This window comes from Saimiri boliviensis, chromosome 5, assembly GCF_048565385.1.
Source record: "Saimiri boliviensis isolate mSaiBol1 chromosome 5, mSaiBol1.pri, whole genome shotgun sequence".
Classification (NCBI taxonomy): domain Eukaryota; kingdom Metazoa; phylum Chordata; class Mammalia; order Primates; family Cebidae; genus Saimiri; species Saimiri boliviensis.
Genome location: NC_133453.1, coordinates 127,471,325 through 127,492,998, shown reverse-complemented (window position 1 = coordinate 127,492,998; position 21,674 = coordinate 127,471,325).

The following is a 21,674-nucleotide window of genomic DNA, read 5'->3' as shown; positions in this document are numbered from 1 at the left end:
TACTGATGTATAATAATGAGCTAGGAATGGGAAATTCTGCCTTAACAGTATCAAGTTTCTCTTTATTTCTGTCTCAAGCCGAGAGTCTTAAGCACTAGTCCAATGCAGAGCCACTTAGTGAGAATTACAATGGGTTGAGCTGGTTGGGAATGTAACGCACTGCTTCCGAATTTTAGAGGAAGTTAATATTGGAACAGGTCAGATTCACAACATTTCTGGAGCATTTTACCAAGGGAGGCTGATGTATCCTTGATGAATTCTGTTACAACTGTGAATAGTGATCAGGAAGGTGATGGAATCATGCTGTTCTGGCCACATCTACAACGATGAAAGGAAGGAGAAAGATGGAGAAGCTGCTCTTTGAGATCCCAGTGGATGGTGACCATTAGATTGCATTGATTGATTTCCTCAGTAAAACCAGAAGAACCATTTCCTAGAAGAACTTGAAGAAATACAGAAGAGTACTGAAGCCTTTGGCAGGAGGGAAGGGAGGAAAAGAGCTTTGATTTATTGAGCTTCAGCTAGGTTGCTTTACATACTAATCTTGAAAGTTTATAACATCCAAGCCCATAGCCATTATACCTGTAGCATGATTGAATATTTACACACCCTACTCCTTAGATATGCAAAAGATATTTTACAATACAAATTATTGGAAAATATATTATACATACAAAAAAGTATATAAAATATCTATGCACAGCTTAGTGAATAATAAAACAATATATATCTATGCGCCCTCTATCCAGCTTACGTACATATTTTCAGTGCCTTAATGATGAGCCCTGATGTGAAATTCCTCACTTGCCATCGCCACCCTCCCCCACAGCGTAAACTGCCATCCTGAGTTTGTGTTTATCATTCCTTTGCTTATCTTTATGTGTCAGTATCTATGTGTAAATCAACAAACAAAACTGTTTGGTTTTGACTGTTTTAGAACTTTATATGAGTGGGTTTTATATTCTATGTGGCAGCAACGGCCATGGGAACTTCCTTCAGAGACTTCCTTCTGCAAGGGATCAACTGACTAAAAGCTTAGCTGCTGACCTCTGAAATCTATGGGTGTTACTGCCTGTCTCCCATAAGCAGTTCACCGGCAATGACGCATTGTGGTGAGGCTAAGGTAGACTTGGCTGGGTGCAGCGGCTCATGCCTGTAATCCCAGCACTTTAGGAGGCAGGAGTCAAGGATCTTAAGTGGCCAGGAGTTTGACACCAGCCTGGACAACATAGTGAGACCCTGTCTCTACAAAAAAATGGTGGTACACACCTGTAGTCCCAGCTACTTAGGAGGTTGAGGTGGAAGGATCGCTTGAGCCAGGAGTTCGAGGTTACCATGAGCTGTGATCATGCCACTACACTCTAGCCTGGGTGACAGAGGGAGAGTTTATCTCTAAAAATAAAAAATAAAAACATAAAGTAAAAAGCCTGCCGTGGACCAACTTGGCTCAAGGACTCCGTGAATAAACTTGCTTAGGCTGCATGGCAGTCTAAGATGCGTTCCAAGCATTTCTTCCTCTTTTTCACGTGGGGTCAGACTTGCAGTCTGATGATTCTTCTAGACTTTCGCCAGCTCCTGCTCTACCTTCTTTACCACAGGTTATTTCACCTCAGTAAAACTCTTACACATTTAATTCTGTGTTGGTGTCTGCTTCTTAGAGGACTTTGACTGAGACAGTAGTCCTTTTTTTTTTTTTTTTTTTTTTTGGCTTATTTTTGTGTTTCATTCATGCTAATGTGTGAATTTCATTCTTCTTCTCCACTGTATCATATCCATTGTCTGTATGTCATAGTTTATTGAGCTCTTTGTCTGTTGATAGACACTGAGTTGTTTCTTTCTCTCTTTTTTTTTTGCATTATAAGCCAGAGGCTGGAAAAAAATGTCCTATGGGCCAAATCCTCCTGATCCATAAATTTTACGATTTATTATAAAACATAATAACAGTTTTATATTTTTAAATGGTTGGAAAAAAAGAAAAATAATATTTCATGGTATGTGAATATGTGAAATTCAAATTTCAACGTCCATAGAAAAGTTTTATTGGAACATAGTCATGTTTATCTGTTTATGTATTGTCTAAGGGCTGCTTTCTTGCTACAATAGCAAGAAAGTTGACTGGCTGCTGGATGATCCACAAAGAATAAAATATTGACCATTTAGCCTTTACAGAAAAAGTGTACTGACCCCTGCTAAAAACAATGTGGTTATGAGTAATCTTGGATACATCTTTTGCTGCATATGTTTAGGAGTTACTCAGGATATAGCCTTAGGAGAATATCTGGGCCTTAGGACATATACATGTTTCATTTTATTAGTCAATGCCAAATGGTTTTCTAAAGTGATTGCAAAGTATTTTCTCTTCTATCAGTGGTGGGTGTCAGGTCACAGTTGTACTACATTCTTGCCAGTAGTAGGTATTGTCTAATTTTTACCAAATGAGTAGATGTGAAAAGTTTTCTCATTGTGGTTTTAATAGGCATTTCTTTGATTATTAATGCAATCTAAATCGTAATATGCTTCCAATCCATTTGTATTTTCCCTTTATGACATTGCTTTATGTCTTTAATCTATTTTCTTTTGAATTGTTTGTCTTTTTCTTATTGATTCAGGGAAATTCTTTACATATTTTGTATATTAATTCATTATCATTTAATTCATTGATTAAATTAAGTAATTTATGGCCCCAACTTTGTACTGTCTTTATTTGAAATATTTTTAATAGAAAATTTCAATCATATACACAAATAGAAGTTCTTAATTTGGAAGTAGTTGTATTTTAAATACTCTCCTTTTTGTTTCATAATTTTTATGTTTTAAGAAGCCCTTCTTTATTCTTAAATGACAAATATATTAATGTCTGTTATCTTTTGAAAATTTTATAATTTTCCTTTTCATTTAAGTTTTGTGATGTCTTGGGGTTGATTTTTGGTATTATATGATATACACATACAATTTCATTTTTAAAATATGGATTATCGTAGTCTCTGAGCCATTCATTTAAAAATGCACTTCTTGGCCTGGCGCCGTGGCTCACGCCTGTAATCCCAGCACTTTGGGAGGCCGAGGCGGGTGGATCATGAGGTCAAGAGATCGAGACCATGTTGGTCAACATGGTGAAACCCTGTCTCTACTAAAAATACAAAACTTAGCTGGGCATGGTGGTGCGTGCCTGTAATCCCAGCTACTCAGGAGGCTGAGGCAGGAGAATTGCTTGAACCCAGGAGGCAGAGGTTGCGGTGAGCCGAGATCGCGCCATTGCACTCCAGCCTGGATAACAAGAGTGAAACTCCGTCTCAGAAAAAAAAAATGCACTTCTTTTTTCTCTTGATTGGCAATTGTTCCTATAGAAAATTTCATATAAGTGTGGATTTTTTTCTAGACCCTAGTCATTCTATTTGTCTGTTTATCATTTCTGATTGACTTCTCGTTATGGTAGCTACTTAGGTTAATAATATATCTTCACATGTGCCTTCTGCCTTGGTCTCTGTCAGTAGCGTTTTTCTTTTTTTTTTTTGGCCCTTAACTTTCCCATATAAATTTTAAAATCAACCTTCCAGTTATGAAATATCTTCTTGGATTTTAATTTTGAGTGACACTGAATCTATAGTTTGGGAGGGAACCATTACGTACAATATTGAATCTTCCTATCCAAGAACATCATACATTTCTTCAATCATTTACCTTTCTAAAGTGTCCTCCAATAAGTACTGCATTTTTTTCTCAAGCCTTACCTACCTTACGCTAGATTTCTTCCTATATTCGATTCTATTCATATTCTGTATTCTTTTTATTTTTAGCTGCTTTGTAAGTGGTATCTTTTTACTTTCAATCTTTCTATTTTCCTAGTTTTAGCTGTTTTCTATGAAGAGTAGATAGTTGAATGTTTTCGTCAATAATCTTGGTCTTTATCCCCGGTTATCTTTGATTGTGTGTTCACCATTTCCCTTGAAGTATCATTTGTGAAGTTCCCTAAGGCTTAGCGTGGATGTGCTCTCCTCCAGAGAGGTTTTCATTCATCTGCAAAGCACTGAGGCCATCCGAATGCTTATATCTTACTGATGAATGGAACCTTTAATCACTTATGACTTCATTTTTCTTTAGTGATGCTTTCTGTTTTAAAGTCTATTTTGACAATTTTATTTTGGTTAGTAGTTTTTTATTTTCAGATTTTCTGTGTCTGTATGTTTAAAATGTGTTTTATAAACAACGTGCAGCAGATGTTTTTATCCTTATTGACAGTATTTGTCTTCTAACTAGAGAGTTTAGTCCATTTGTAATGTTTGTGATTACTGATGTATGTATATGTGTAATCATACCACCTTATTATGAATTTACTATGTAACTTTCTTTGGCTTCTTTTCATTTCTTTCCTCCTATTACTATTTTTTAGCTGAGCAGTGATTCTTTTGTGATATAAGTCAGATCATGCTGCTGTCTTCCAATCCCATTACTTGTTTCTCCTTTTTCTCAGACCGAAAGCCAAAGTTTGTACGGAAGCCCATAGGACCTACGTGATCTGACCTTTTGCTTTTCTTGGACCATTCTCCTTGCTCTGTCTGTTCTAGACAGATTGGCTACCTTGGTTTTCTCTGAACACCAGAACATACTCTTAAGACCTTTGCACCTGCCGTTTCCTCTACCCAGAACTTTCTTCTCCCAGACATCCTTTGGCTTCCTGCTCACATTCTCAGATCTCTGCTCATATGCCACCTTAACACTGAGGCTTTTCCTGTCCATTCTACATAAAATAGCAACCTCCTGCACTTCCCAATCCCTCCTTAGCACTCGTCACCCTCTGATTTATGACATACTTTCTTGTTTACTTGTGATGTGTGTGTGTCTTATCTACAAGAATGCAAGATCCATGGATGAAGGTTCTTTGTAGTGTCTGCAGCATTGTCTTGTATGTTGTAGGAGCTTAGCATTTGTAGAATCAATCCTTTTTTTTTTTTTTTTTTTTTTTTTTGAGACAGAGTCTTGCTCTGTCACCCAGGCTGAAGTACAGTGGGCGCGATCTTGGCTCACTGCAACCTCCGCCTCCTGGGTTCAAGTGATTTTTCAGCGTCAGCCTCCTGAGTAGCTAGGGCTACAGGCATGCACCACCATGCTGTGCTAAATTTTTTTTGTACTTTTAGTAGAGACAGGGTTTCGCCATGTTGTTCAGACTGGTCTGAAACTCCTGGCCTCAAATGATCCACCCTCTTCAGCCTCCCAAAGTGTTGGGATTACAGGCATGAGCTACCGTGCCCTGCTTAATAAATCTCTTTTGATTAAAAGTTCAGTCATTCAAATTCTTTCTCCTTGCTTGTCCCCAAATGATTTGGGCCTACAGTGAGAGATTTTAAGTCCTGATGGCCCTGGAGAAAGGATGGCCATCTCAGTCAGTGCAAGAGTAAGATATGCTGTCTTCTGTGTCCTTACTGGTTTTTCTGCTGGGTGACTGGTCTTACCCTGTTCCTGGATCCCTGACACTGTCTGCTTTGGTGTGACTAAGTCATGTGGTACTTTGGGATCGTGCATGAACACCTAACACTGAAAACTGTGGCATGGGTCATTTTCCTTTGATCCTGAGGCCCATGTTCTGCAGCGACTCTATAGGTATATACCTGTATGCCCTTTCAATCCCTCTGGGGTCTCCTCTGGCACACATGGAACTTCCAGATCCCCTTCACGGTTGGAAAAATCAGAGATCTGCTACCTCTTTTGCTCAGAGCTGCCTTCTTATTTCTATGACACTTGAGGTGTGTTTTCAGGCTGAGTATGGGGCTTTCTCTAGATCTGCAGCTTTCCTCACACTGTGTCCAGGGAAGCAACCTGGACACGGTATTCTTGAATTCTTCCATACCCAACTACAGTAAAGGTTTTGCCCCTCTACCTCCAGGTTTCACCCTAAGAGAAACCGATGAGCACTCTTGTATCTTCCATTCGCCTCTTGCTTCATCTCTCTTTTCCCTACATTCCAGTGGGCCACAAAGGATGGCATTTCCCCTTTCCTCATGGCAGAAACTTCCCTGACTTCATATCTGAGTTCCCCCACTGTCCACAGTTTATGGTACAGCTATCTCCTCCAAGTTGGCCAGCATTGCCTCTGATATGTAAACAAGAAGTATTTGGAGTTAAGGTCACCTTTCCTCTGGTTTTATTTTATTTTTTAAGCTTGGCTTTCAAAACCATTGCCCCTCTGTAGAATCCAAGATTATATAAGATTATTAAGTCTCTTCTTTCTGTTTGCATTCTTTCTATAACGGCATTAATAAATACAAATCAACACATATACACATGAAAAGAGAATGGATGTGGTGACCAAGGACTGCCTGATGTAAACTCAGTTATGTAAAATGTCAGTGTCTGATTTCTATCTGCTCAAACTCATGTTTTAACATATTAATAAGACTTAATTCCAGCACTTTGGGAGGCTGAGGTGGGCAGATCACCTGAGGTCAGGAGTTCAAGACCAGCCTGACCAACATGGCGAAACCCTGTCTCTATTGAAAAAATACAAGAATTAGCCAGCTGTGGTGGCAGGAGCCTGTAATCCCAGCTACTTGGGAGGCTGAGGCAGGGAGAATTCTTTAACCCAGGCAGCGTAGGTTGCAGTGAGCCAAGATCTCACCACTGCACTCCAGCCTGGGTGACAGAGCGAGACTCCGTCTCCAGAAAAGAAGCATTTAATTGACATAATGACTTTAACATAATTAGCTTGTTCTTGATATGTAATAAATGTGCTTGATACTGGCTGCTGTTTTAATGTTTATAAAATGTCCCCAAATGATGCCATCATTTTGAAGGTGAGACTCTATTTGCACCCTTATGAGCTATTTAACCTCATGCCTTCCAAACTATTGACTGAGATTACTCTCTAACCTTAATTCAATATCAGGTTCCTTGAGAGCAGACACCATAACTTAGGCCTGCTTGTCTTTGTTGGTGCACAGTAGGTCCATTCATTCCACGTTGTTTATGTAGTACATGCCAGGCCCATGCTGGGTACTGGGCACATGAAGTAGAATAAGCATCAGCTCCTGCCAGAGCGAGACAAGCAATGCACTCAAGTATTACAGCTGCTGTGATCAATTGCCAAGGCAGCCAGAAAACATTTCACGCAAAAGTGACCATAAAGCTGTGCTTTGAAAGATGAGTGGTGTTTGCCAGGTAGACCGAGCGTGGAAGGACTTTCCTGGGGCATGAGCGGAGTTGTGTGGACAAAGCACTGAGGTGTGAGATACAAAAAAGCAGTCTCAGGGAACCGCAAATGCAGTGTGGGTGAAGCCTTGGAGAATAGCAGTAGGTGGGGTTCAAGAACCTGACAGGGGCCAGATCACAGCAGTAGCACTTGAGTGATCTTAGACAGAGGAGGTGCATGATCGGATTTGCCATTACCAAAGTTTTCCTTAGCCGGAAGGTGAATACCAGATTGGAAGGAATCAGGACTGGAGGAAGGGAGACCACTAAAAAGACTATGAAAACAGTGGAAAACAAAAGACGAATGTAGAATTACGAGTTTTGGGGCCTGACTGGTTTCTTCTAAAATGCTTGTTTTTCTGCAATGATGCTAATAGTAATGATTGAGGACCTAGTATGTGCTGGGAATTCTGATTAGTTCTATATATACTGTTTAACATTTTTTATTATGACTACTCCATTAGGTAGGGACTATTATTATCTTAATTTATAAATAGGAAAACCCAGGGCACTGAGTGTTTGAATAAGTGGGTGACCCAAGGTCACCCAGCTAGTGAGTTGTAGAGCTGGGATCAAACCTAGGAAGCACAGCTCGACAACTCTTCCACAGGTCCATTCCACAGAGAATAGACCTGTGTAGAATCAGAGAAATATCTTCTAGCTGCAATGCTTACAGCCAATGACATTTAAAAAAATTGTGGTAAGCACATACAACTTAAAAAAACTACCATCATAACCATTTTAAAGTCTGCAGTTCTGTGTAATTAAGTAGATTCATCTTGTTGTGCAAGCATTACCATTATCCACCTTAAACTCTGCATTTTGCAAAACTTAAAACTGCATACTGATTCAAAAACAGTACCCCATTCCCTGCTCCTCTCTGCCCCTGGCAACCACCATTCTACTTTCTGTCTCTATGAATTTGACTATTGTGGGTACCTCATATAAATGAAATCTTATAATATTTGTCTTTTTGTTAGTGGTTTATTTTACTTAGCATGATGTTCTCAAAGTTCATTCATATTGTAGCATGTCAGAATTTTTTTTTCCTAAGACTGAAAAATTTTCCACTGCATGTATATACCGTATTTTAGTTGTCTGTTCATTTGCTGGGTTTCTTCCATGTTTTCTCTATCGTAAATAATGCTATCAAAATGGGTGTAGAAATAACTTTTAAAGACTCTGCTTTCAAATCTTTTGGATACCCACCATAAGCGGAATTGCTGAATCATATGGAAATTATAAATATACTTTTTTTTTCTGAGACAGGGTCTCTCTATGTTGCCCAGGCTGGTCTCAAACTCCTGGGTTCAAGCAATATTCCTGCCTTGGCCTCCCAAAGTGCTAGGGTTACAGGCCTGAGCCACCACGTCTGCCCATATACATTTTTGCTTCTAGTTTCTCTTGTGATTTCGATTGCTTAAGAGTATGTTGACTAATTTCCACAGATATATGAATTTTCCAGTTTTCCTTTTGTCATTGATTTCCAACTTTATCTTGTAATCAAATAAGATATTTTGTATAATACATATCTTTTTAGCTTTATATTGAGATGGAGTATGTGGCCTAACATATGATCTATCTTGGAGAATGTCCATGTGTACTTGAGAAGAATGTATACACTGTTGTTGTTGGGTGGAGTTTTCTGTACATGTCTGTTAAATCCAGTTGGTTCATTGTGTTGTCCAAGACCTCTGTCTCCTTTCCTATCTTCTGTCTGGTTGTTCTACCCATTTTTGAGAATGGGTGTTGAAGCATCCAATTATTATTGTAAAATTATCTTTTCCTCCTTTTAATCCTGTCAATTAAAAAAATTTTTATTTATTTGCTTTTTTTTTTTTAGACAAATAATCTTACTCTGTCACCCAGACTAGAGTGCAGTGGCATGATCTTGGCTCACTGCAACCTCTGCCTTCTGGTTCAAGTGATTCTTGTGTCTCAGACAACTGAGTAGCTGGGACCACAGGTGTGCACCATCATGCCTGGCTAATTTTTGTATTTTTAGTAGAGACAGGGTCTCAGCCTCCTGAGTAGCTGGGACCACAGGCATATGCTGCCATGCCTGGCTAAGTTTTGTATTTTTTGTAGAGACAGGGTCTCAGCTTCCTGAGTAGCTGGGGCTACAGGTGTTTATCATTATACCTGGCAAATTTTTGTATTTTTTGTAGAGGCAGGGTGTCGGCCTCCTGAGTAGCTGGGATCACAGGCATGCACCACCTAGAGACAGGGTTTCAACATGTTACTCAGGCTGGTCTCAAACTCCTGACCTCAAGTGATCCACCTGCCTTGGCCCCCTAAAGTGCTGGGATTACAGGGATAAGCCACCACACCTGACCAATCCTGTTAATTTTTGCCTCATGTGTCTTGATGGTCTCTTGTTAGGTGTGTAACTACTTATAGTTGCTATGTTGTCCTGGTGTGTTGAACCTTTCTTTTACTGTATAATGTCCTTCTTTGTCTCTTGTAATTTTTTAAATTTAAAGTTTATTTTGTCAGATGTTAGTATATGCATTCCTGGTCTCTTTTGGGCATTATTTTCACAGAATATCATTTTCCAACCTTTCATTTTCAAACTATTTGTGTTTTTGATTTAAAATGAGTCTTTTGTAAATAGTATATAATTAAATTATGTTTTTAAAATCTGTTTTGGCAATCTCTTGTCTTTTGATTGGAGAGTTTAATCCATGTACATTTAAATTAATTACTGATTTGGAGGGACTTCTGTCATTTTGCTATTTGTTTTCTACATACCTGATACCTTTTTCTGTCTCTCATTTCCTGCTTTACTGTATTCTTTTGTGCTTAGTTGACTTTTTGTAGTAAAATGTTTTAATTTTCTTATAATTTCCTTTTGTGTATATTCTGTAATTTTGTTCTTTGTAGTTATTATGGATTACATTTAATATCCTAAACTTAAAACAGTCTAATTTGAATTTATACCAACTTCAATAACAGACAAAAAATCTGCTCCTTTGTGGTTCCAACCCCATCTTTTCATTTATTAATGTCACATAATTACATCTTTATATGTTATGTGTCCAACATTATAAAATAACAATTGTTTTTATTCATTAATCTCTTAAATTATGTAGAAAACAAATGTGGAGTTACAAACCAAAGTTACAGTAATACTGGCTTTTAGACTAATAGTTATTTTCTAAAAAATGTTTTAGTCTCTTAAATCGTGTTAAAAACAAAAAGTAGAGCTATAAACTGTTGTTATAAAATACTAGCTTTTCTAACTGCCCATGTATTTGCCTTTGCTGAGATCTCTTTGTTTCTTCATATAACTTCAAGTTACTGACTAGTATTTTGCAGCCTGTAGCACTTTATTGAACATTTCTTGCAGAGCAGATCTAGTGGTAACAAACTCCCTCAGGTGTGTGTGTGCGTGTATGTTTGTGTGTGTGTGTAGGTGTGTGGGTGTGTGCACCTGTAATATATCACCCCACTGCCTTCTGTTCTCTGTTTCTGATGGAAGATCTGATGTTAATCATATTGAGGACCCCTGACATGTGATCATTTCTTCTCTCTGCTTTCAAGAGAGAGAAAGCAGAGAGAGCAGAGAGAAGAAATCATCCCTTTGTCTTTTCACAGTTTAATTACAACGTGTCTTTCTGTCGACCTTTTTTAGTTTATCTTATTTGGAGTTTCTTGAGATTCTTGGATATTTATACGTATGTCTTTCATTAAATCTAGGAAGTTTGCAGCCGTTATTCCCTTGAACAAACTCTATGCCCCATTTTTTCTTTCTTTTCCCCGGGACTCCTACAATGCATTTTTTTGGTCTGCTTTATGGCATCCTACGTGTCCTTTAGGCTCTGGTCACATTTCTTCATTCTTTTTTCTTTTGTCTTCTCAGGCTCAGTAATTTCAGTTGTCCTAACTTCAAGTTCACTGATTTTTGCTTTTTCCTCCTTGGATCTGTTTTTGACTCCCTCTAGTGAATTTTTTTTTAAAATTTCAGTTACGGTACTTTATAGTTCTAGAGTTTCTTTTTGGATTTTCTCTTTATTAATTGCTCTGTTTTGTTTGTACATCATTTTTGGACTTTCTACTTTTATTTTTTTAAGTTCTTTGAGCATCTTGAAGACAGTTATTTTAATGTCTTTGTCTAGTAGGTCTGCTATCTGTTTTTTCTTTGACATAGTTTCTGTTGGTTTGTTTTTCTCCTTTGAGCAGGCCATACTTTCCTGTTTCTCTGTATGCCTTGTTATTTTTGTTGCTGTTGAAAATTTGAATGTAATAGTATGGTAACTCTGGAAGTCAGATTCTCTGCCTCCCTAAGGCTTTGCTTTTTTTTACTTTTATTTTGTTTAAAAATGTTTTAGGCTGTCCCTGTGCCAGGAATCAGCCTCAGGTGTAAACTTAACATCATCCTCTCACATCTTTTCTGAGCTGGTGCCTTTTTTTGGGCATGTACAGTAATTTTCTAATTTCTCCTGTTTATGCAATTGATTTTGAATGTCCTAATTTGTAACATCTAGCTCCTTAAAGGAGAAAAGATGAAAATAAAGGGAAGAAAAAAGCACCAACCTTTTCAATCCCCCTGGAAGTCACTTCAGCAAGAGGAGGAGGCTCTTGCAACAATGAGGACGGGCTTGCAATAACGGGAAGGAGTACAATAATGGGGAGGGAGTGCAACAATGGGAGGGACCTGCAACAATGGCTGTCCACCTTTATATCTGCACCTCCATGAGCAGAAGCAGCAATCAGCAATCAGAACGTGTATCCCCAATTTTTGGAGGACAGGCTTCTCATTGCCAATCCTGGCTCCTGAAAGCTGCATGCCAACTGCTTCAGGAAAATGTGCACCATGGAACTGATAGTAGGCAGGGATGGGTAGCCACTGCTGAGCTAAGAGCTGGCATTGACTGAAACTGCAATTGACCATCCAAGCCTTCCTCTGAAGTTGCAAGTCTTCAGTAGACTCCAGTGCTGCAAAATAGTTACATCAGCCAATTCTGCTAGGGCAATTGTTGTCTAGGTGGCTGATCTCTGGTGCACACTACATCATCGTTTTCTCAGAATTCAGCAGATCTGTTTTGATGCATTTTTGTCCATCAACTCTTGACTAGCATGTGGAGGGAAATGGTGTGGGTGCTAGTAGAAAGCTAGATGATGATAAGGAAAGGCTCATCCATTCCAGAAAAGAATGTGTGAAGGGTCAATTTTTTTTAAAAACTCATCTCGTTGATACAATTGATGTTTCATTCTGGCTTATTGGAAATCTTGCACAGAAAATTGTTTTGTGACATTGGAGAAATTTTTTTGTGGCCATTACAGCAGACTGAGATGGAAGACATTATGATTAATCTGAGTGAATATTATAAAAGTCCTTTTTTTTTGGCCGGGTGTGGCGGCTCATGCCTGTAATCCCAGCACTTTGGGAGGCTGAGGTGGGCAGATCACAAGGTCAGGATTTCGAGACCATCATGGCCAACGTGGTGAAACCCCATTTCTAATAAAAATACAAAAAAATTGCTGGATATGGTGGTGCATGCCTGTAGTTCCAGGTAATAGGGAGGCTGAGGAAGGAGAATTGCTTGAACCCAGGAGGCAGAGGTTGTGGTGACCTGAGATCGCGCCACTGTGCTTCAGCCTGGTGACAGAGCAAGACTGTATCAAAAAAAAAGTTCTCTTTTTGTTTTTCTTAAAAAAAAAAAAAGCCTGATACATTTTTCAACAGGCTATTACATATTTCTGAAAACACGTTTTTTTCCTTTTTCTTCTTTTTAGTGATTATGTTTAAAATCTAATTCTGAATTATTAAAAAAGCCAGTGTGCTAATTACCCTAAATCACATATATATATTTTTAAAGGAAATACTTATTTGTTAATTGTGGAAATTAGCCAAACTTTCCTACATGATTCTGCTGGACACCAGCAGAGATGCAGTGGGATTCTTTGGTGCCTGGGTAGCCTCTGCCAGTGCTAATCAGCCAACTTGGCTCATTAGCAACAGAGAGAAGGTTTTGAGACTCAAGGTAGCTTTAAAAGCTTCATACCTTGTAAAATCCAATTACTATTTAGAGTGAATGGTGGTGTTAAATATAGTTGTTCCTCTATAAAAGGTATAAAAGCATCACTTAATTGGAATTGAATGCAGATTCCAAAAAAATGCATCTTGATTAGAGGGGGAGAAAAGCAAAAGAGCCTAGCTTCCTTAGTTTCTTTAGTTTGTTGATCTATGTTTATATCTATAGCTGTAGCCACAAACATGTTCACAAACGTACCTATATGTACATGCGCGGTCAGAGAAGGGATGTTTCTAATGGTGTTACAATTAGCTGCTTCCTGGCAATTTCTAATTAAAGCAGAGATGCTAAGGCAGCTCCAGGTTTGTATTTCGTGCTGTTGTGAACATTAAGGTTTCTAACTCTAGCTTTGAACATGACTTGGGCTCTCGGTGGTGCTGGGAGAGACTTCAATAGAGGTCCCAATTTCCCTTTTGGGGACAGGTGGTACACTGAATCACTTACGTGGTTCCTTCTCCTAGGCAGTCTTCCCTGCTCGCCTCCTTTTGTGTAAATTAGATGCTGATTCCAAGAATGGTAGCTTGCGAGGTGGGGCAATGTTGTGTTGCTGGGTGGGTGGCTTTTCTTGGGATGAACATCTTCCTGGTGATGTCATCTACTTTTAGGCTGAACAAGATGGAAACGAGGCAACAGACCCACAGGCAGGAAGCAGGTGTCAGATAATCTGCTTGTTCACACTCTAAAATGCGTCTCAGAGTGGCACTGAGAGGAATTGGTCAGTGACAGGGAGGGTCCAGAAAGGCACAAACCCTCTTCCAGACAGGATTTGGAGCTTAGCAGAACGGCTTGGGGCAGCCTTCACCAGGCAGACGAACCCCGTCTGCACCTAAGGAAGTGTCAAGACATTCCAGCCCAAATCCTACAGGGCCAGGGAATCAGGGAGTCAACCAAAAAGAAATATTTATTGAGCATCCACGTTGCTAGGTGTAGGTAAGATAAACAGAAGAAAGAGGCTGGGCACGGTGGCCCATGCCTGTAATCCTAGCACTTTGGGAGGCTGAGACAGGGGGATCACTTGAAGTCAGGAGTTCAAAACCACACTGGCCAACATGGTGAAACCCTGTGTCTACTAAAAATACAAAAAATTAGTGGGCTGTGGTGATGCATGCCTGTAATCCCAGCAACTTGGGAATCTGAGGTGGGAGAATCACTTGAACCAGGGTGGTGGGGGCTGCAGTGAGCTGACACTGTGTCACTGCACTCCAGCCTGGGTAACAAAGTGAAAAAAATAAAAAAAAGAAAAGAAGACAGAACTGGCAGTGGAAAGGAAGAAGTTTATTTAATTTCAGTTTCTTTGATAAGTTTTAATATTAAAGACTCCAAATTGGAAACTGTATTGGGTAATCCTGATGAACAGAAAAAGGGCATCTTTGAAATTTCCCGAATATATTTTTGTTAAGAAAGTACACTTGGCCAGGTGTCGTGGCTCAAACCTTCAATCCCAGCACTTTGGGAGGCCAGGAGTAGGTGGATGACCTGAGGTCGGGAGTTTGAGACCAGCTTGGCCAACACAGTGAAACCCCATCTCTACTAAAAGTACAAAAATTTAGCCGAGTGTGGTGATGCAGGCCTGTAATCCCAGCTACTTGGAAGGCTGAGGCATGAGAATCACTGGAACCCGGGAGGCGGAGGCTGCGATGAGTTGAGCTGGCGCCACTGCACTCCAGCCTGGGTGGCAGAGTGAGACTCTGTCACACACACACAAAAGTACTGTCACTTACCCTGAGCTAAGAAGTCACCTGTAGTTTGCCACTGGTTTAGAAAGTGGATGTTCATGTGGTTTCTCTCCCATATTCCTTGTGGGGCTCTTCCTCCCACTTCCCTCTCCTCCTCCATGGAGTCGTAACACGCCCAGGACGTGGATGGCTGGGCAGGGCCTCCTCGACTCTTGTGTTTCCTCCCAAATGTGATCAGTCTTTAAAATATTATGCATTATTATAAGCTAAAGGAAAACAAAAGAAAAATAATCATCTGTGATTTTCGGTGTTTCCATTTTTCTTTCTTTTTAAGACATATTTAAAAAAATATTCATCTCTACTGATTTTAGTCTTCTAATAAAATAATACAAGTTCATTAGAGAAAATTTAGAAGTGACGAACAAGTGGAAGAAAATGAAGTTTCTTGGAAATCTCACTGTCATGATTACTGTGATCACGCCAGCTTGGGACATTAGCGGCCTAGTTCTGATCCACAGACTCAATCAGTCCCAAGACTTTTCACAGATTCAGTTGGAGTCAAATGAAGTGTGCCCACATGAGGGGACAGCAGGGCCTGTGTGGCTTCACAGATGGCTGTTTACCACTCATAGTATGGGCATCTCTTTTCCTCTTGGCAGGAAACGTTCCTTGGAGCCAAGAGACAATATCTGTTAATTTTTCTCCTGGACCCCAACACTTTGACATCTTTATATTGTTATCTTGTTTGCCTGTTATCCTGTTAGCCAGAACCCCTGGAATTTAGACACACTGGCAATAAGGTCTCAAACCCATCCTAACCCAACATGTCTAAGACAGAATCTTTGACTTTTTTTTTTCCCCCAGGCATTTGCTGCTTCCACTGTTTCCTGTCCCACTTTGTGGGTCTCCCGCTATCCAGTTACACAAGCCAAAAACCTTGAAGTAATTCCTGACACTTTCCTCTGCCTTATTCCTGGCCCCTTGCAATTTTATGACCATCAGCTGTCAACTTTACTCCCTCACTTATCTCTCTTGTGTAGATTGGATGTACCCACTTCTCCTTCCATCATATTCCTGGTCATCATCTCTTACCTGGACCACCATACTAGAAAGCCTTGTAATTTGTCTGCATATTGTACCCAGCTGAACTCCAGGCCTCCTCCACCCTGTAGCCATAATTGTCTTTCTAAAATGCAAACCTCGAGCACGTCATCATTATCTTGTATATAACCCTTTAGAGGTTGTTCTATTTTCTTGGAGTCAAGATGAAACTCCAGGCCAGGTGCGGTGGCTCACACCTGTAATCCAAGCACTTTGGGAAGCTGAGGCAGGTGGATCACAAGTTCAAGAGATTGACACCATCCTGGCCAAAATGGGGAAACCCTGTCTCTACTAAAAATATAAAAATTGACTGGGCGTGGTGGCGTGTACCTGTAGTCACAGCTACTTGGGAGGCTGAGGCAGGAGAATCACTGAACCTGAGAGGTGTAGGTTGCAGTGAGCCTAGATCGCTACTGCACTCCAGCCTGGTGACAGAGCGAGATTCTGTCTCAAAAAACAAAAAAAGATGAAACTCCAGAGCGTGGCCTTTGCAGTCCTCCATGGTTTTCCCCATCTCTTATTTCATACCATCCACCCCAATTCCTTTTGTCACGTTTCCCCCTCTCCATTTGTAAAATACCTTTGTACTTTATTAGCGGTGTCTTTTTTTATAACAAGTTTTCACTTTTAATATTGCTAAATTAGTCTAATACTTTATGGATTCTGGATGTTTTTTTGCTTCTCAAGAAGACCTTCCTCATTCCAAGACTATACAAATATTCCCTTATATCTTCTCTTACAGTTTTGGTTTTTATATTTGACTTCTTACTCTATCTTTAGTTTTAATGGTGTGAGGTAAAGTAGAATCCTTATTTTTTTCCAAATGGCATTTACTGACTATTTTGTCCCCCATCTCTAACCCCCTGTATTAGTCAGGGTTCTCTAGAGGGACAGAACGAATAGGACAGATGTATGTATAAAGGGAGTTTATTAAGGAGTATTGACTCATAATCACAGGGTGAGGTCCCACGATAGGCCGTCTGCAAGCTGAGGAGCAAAGAAACCATCTGAGTCCCAAAGCTGAAGAACGTGGAGTCCAGTGTTCGAGGGCAGGAAGCATCCAGCATGGGAGACAGATGAGGCTGGAAGACTCAGCCAGGCCAGTCCTTCCATGTTCTTCTGCCTGCTTTATTGTAGCAGAGCTGGCAGCTCGTTAGACGGTGCCCACCCAGACTGAGGTGGCTCTGCCTTTTCCAGGTGTCTCAAATGTTAATCTCCTTTGGCAACACCCTCACAGACACACCCAGAAACAACACTTTGAATTCTTCGATCCAATCAAGTCGACACTCAGTATTAACCATCACACCCCCTCTTTCTCCATGAAATATCACAAAGTAAATTCCTATATAGCTGTGTTTCTGGAGTAATAATTTTCTCCACTGATCTCTTTATTTTCTTTTTCCTTCTGACAAAAAAAGACACACATTACTATAATTTTGCAATATGTTTTGAATTCTGATAGTGTTAGTTCTGCCAAGTTGTTCTTATTTTCAAAATGTTCTTCATTACTAGTGTACACTTTTTCTTCACTACGATTTTTAGATTTCTATAGATTCAGAATTGTCAAACAGCTGTCAAATTCTATGATAAGTTCCGTGGTGGTTTTCACTGGGATTGAATTGAATTTATGGATTAATTTTGGAGATAAATTGTCATCTTTATGATAAGTTCTTTCTATCCAAGAACATGTAATATTCATTTGTTTCTTCAGTAAAGATTTGTAATTTTCATGTGTCTTGCATTCTTCTAGTTTAATGTTATTTCCAGGTATATTTACATTTCTATTGCTTTCGTGGAGGCAATCTTTTCTGTTATATTTGCTGTTTAATTATTGCTTGTATATTGGACAGACACAATTTTTTTGACTATCATGCGTCTGATATATTACTGAACTCGTTTACTAGTTTAATAGCTGTCTTTATCTGTTTCATGATGCTCCAACAGAATACTGCAGACTACGAAATACATACACAGAAAAGCCAACATACCGTTGGCTCACGGTTCTGGAGACTCAGAAGTCCACCTTCAAGGTGCCAGCATCACGTGAGGCCTTTTGCTGCTTCATACATGGCAAAAGGCAGAAGGACAAAAACACAGAGGCCCCTCCAGAAAGTTCTTTCATTAAGGCATAAAACGCACTCACAAGAGTAGAGCCCTCATGGCCTGATCACGTCTTAAAGGCCCTACCTCCCAAAACTGTTAGATTGGCAATTACATTTCAACATGAGTTTCGGAAAAAACAAGCATTCAAACATTCAATAGCTTCTCTGTGGCCTTGTCTTGGACTTCGGCCAAGCAGTTATATCATATGAAAACAACCACCACTTTGTCTCTTCCTTCCCAATACTAATATCTTATTTCTTTTTTTGTTTATTGGAGGTTGGGGAGATTGGTAACTGGACACCTATTAAGAAGCAACTGCACTAGATTGATGGGCAGAAATGAGTGGCTGAACTTGGTAGCCACTGATGTAGAAACAGAAGCAGCTGAATGACTGCCAGTGCTTGGAAGCTGGATATAGGGGTTCCAGAGGATATAGGGGTTCCGACAGGAAAGAGAACTTTATTTGTAAGGACAAACAATGTTAGGAGGCTGAGGTGGGTGGATCACGAGGTCAGGAGGCTGAGACCATCCTGGCTAACACGGTGAAATCCCGTCTCTAATAAAAATACAAAAAATGGCCAGGCGTGGTGGCACGTGCTTGTAGTCCCAGCCACATGGGAGGCTGAGGCAGGAGAATTGCTTGAACCCAGGAGGTGGAGGTTGCAGTGAGCCAAGATCGTGCCACTGCACTCTGGCCTGGGCGACAGAGCAAGACTATCTCAAAAAAAAAAAAAAAAAAAAAGAATGAATGAATTCGGTTTTAGGCAGGTAGAGTTGATGGCACCATGGGGCATTCAAGTGAAAGATCCAGCAGGTGTCTGGGTAATTATAGATTAGGATGAATCCTTATTTTAGACAAATAGCTGCTCCCTCTGAAATCACTTGGGTTTCCACCTCACTATATCAAGTGTGTGTTAGTACTGGGCGGGGCATCAGATCAAGTGGTGTAGGTGAGATGTGTGGGCAACATCTTTGCTATTGAGAAGAGGGGTCTCTCAGCAAATGAGCATATGGCAGGTGTGTGTGTCAGCCAAATCCCAAATTACTTGTTGTCGGTTCCTGGGACAATGTCAGATTTCGATTCTGGATCTGAGCTGGTCGGTGAGGATGATGATAAAGTTTTCAGCCTGTGAATTTGGATTTCTTACTTCCAAATGTCCATGACGTTATAATGCCAAATTTTTAAAAAAGGTTATTTTTGCAAGTCTAGGATAGGATGATTGGTGGCAGTGGCAGAGCAGGGGAAAAGGAGTAATTGACTAAGTCCCCAGTGCATTTGGAGATAGGTCAGAACTTGGATATTGTGGAAAACTTGTCCCTTCCTCTCTGACACTAGTTAATGATTTGTCTCCACGGCTGTGTTTAGACCTCAGGCTGTCATCACCTCTGATGTGGTTCCTGTAGATCAAAGAGGGAAACAGTGCCCAGCCATGTCACTGCCTGTATCACTTGCACAGAGGCCCTTAGCTCTGACTTCTAGGGTACCTGGCTGGGCTTCTGCACATCATTACCCAGATTAATGAGGACAGATGGGTTTTTGTATAATCAGCCTCACTTTGCTGCCAATCTGGTTTCGTCGCCAGGTGGAATATTTCAGTAATGAATAATTACAAATATAGCAACCAATTCTGAATTAGGGGGAAAAAACAATGACAGGGTGTTAAAGTGTGGAAATAAGAAGATCTTGCGTTATTGTGCACTGGGCTTGCCTGAGGGTGGGCAGGCAGTTCAAGATACTAGGCTGTGGTTCCAGTTACCTTAATAACAGTCACAAAGGAAAAAAAAATGAGGAACATCACTCTTACTTTCCCTTAAAATCTCCCCCTCCTTTCACAGTTCTCAGCAACCCAAGCTGCACCTGTGATAAAATTGCAACCACTCCAGGGTACTACTGGGACTCATTCATTATGAAAACGGGAAATATTCAAGATTTGGGCACATGAGGGGCTTACATTTCCATCTGTTGAGACTAGGAGGAGAGAAGCAGGGCTGGGCTGAGAAGAGAGAGAGATGTAAGTTGGGGGTGGGGAGGACGGCTTGCTCTGACGGTGGGTGGGCGTGTCTGGCTGTGGCACGGGAGCTGAGCAGATTCCCCAGTGCTGATAGGGCTTGTTGGCGCTTTTTTTTTTCTTTCTTTCTTTCTTTCTTTTTTTTTTTTTTTCCAAGAAATGAGGCCAAGAATGTCAAGAGATGCTGCTGTATTTGCCAAAGTCAGTGCTAATAGCACTTAACCTTATTCATACCTTTCCTGGTTGTTTGCAAGTCATCTCTTCTTAACTTTCCCTTTTGCTGTACATTTGCCTAGTTGAAAATAAAAGGTGGCTTCTCCCCACACAAATTTCTTCTGCTCATTGCATCTATAAAATTCACAATGCTTTTATTTTTCTACCCTGTAATTTGTGTGTGCTAATGTGTAAATATCTCTGAAATGGATATTTCAGTGAAAAATGAACCACAAAGAACAGGATGAATCCCTTTCTGTAATTTTTTTTAAAAAAGCTGTGTTTGAATGTTCCTAATAACATTATTCATAATAGTCCAAAGTAGAAACAACTCAAATGTTTATCAGCTGATGAATGGATGAATAAAATGTGGTATATCTACACTGTGGAATATTATTTGGAAATAAAAAAGAATGAAATACTGATACATACATGGATGAACCCCAAAAACATGCTAAGTGAAATAAACCAGACGCCAAGGCTACATGTCATAGGATACCAACCATGGGAAAATCCGTAGAGACAGAAAGTAGATATAGTGATTTCCAGGGACTGAGGAAGGGCGAGGGGGAAGTGAAGAGTGACTGCTTATGGAGTTTCTTTTTAGGGTGATGAAAATGTTCTAAAATTGGTTGTGACATAGGTTGCAGAAGCCTGTGAATATATTTTAAAACGTATTTTAAATTATATATCTTAAATCAGTGAAGTGTATATACGAATTATATCTCAATAAAACTGTTATATATACTGTGCATTTGTTTTAAATCTTAGTACATCCATAATTTTTTCCCTAAGATATACAAGAAATTGTAAACAGTGGTGAACTTTGGCAAAAAGGAGTAACAGAGAAAGATGAACATTTTCCATTTTGTGCCCGTCTCTAGTGTTTCCTAAGAAGTTCGTCATCTCTGTCTGAGGCCACCTCAGCCTGGACTTCGTTGTTCATATCACTAACAGCATTTTGGTCAAAACCGTTCAACAAGTCTCTAGAAAGTTCCAAACTTTCCCACATCATTGTGCCTCCTTCTGAGCCCTCCTAACTATTCAAAGCTCTGCCTGTTACACAGTTCCAAAGTCACTTTCACATTTTTGGGTATCATAACACCATACCCCTTCCCCTGCAACAGTTTCTGATGAAAGATGAATGTTACTGGCTTTGGATAGTGATGATCCACATCCTGTGGCTGGCCAAACAATAGATGCTCTGTTGTGAGGGGCTGACGATGTGAACCCCAGTCTCCACCTCAAATTACATGACAGGGTAGTGTGATTACCCGCTTTTATGAATGAAAAAACTGGTGAGAGGATAGGCCATTTTTTTCAAGGTCACTGTGGTGGTTAATCTTATCTGA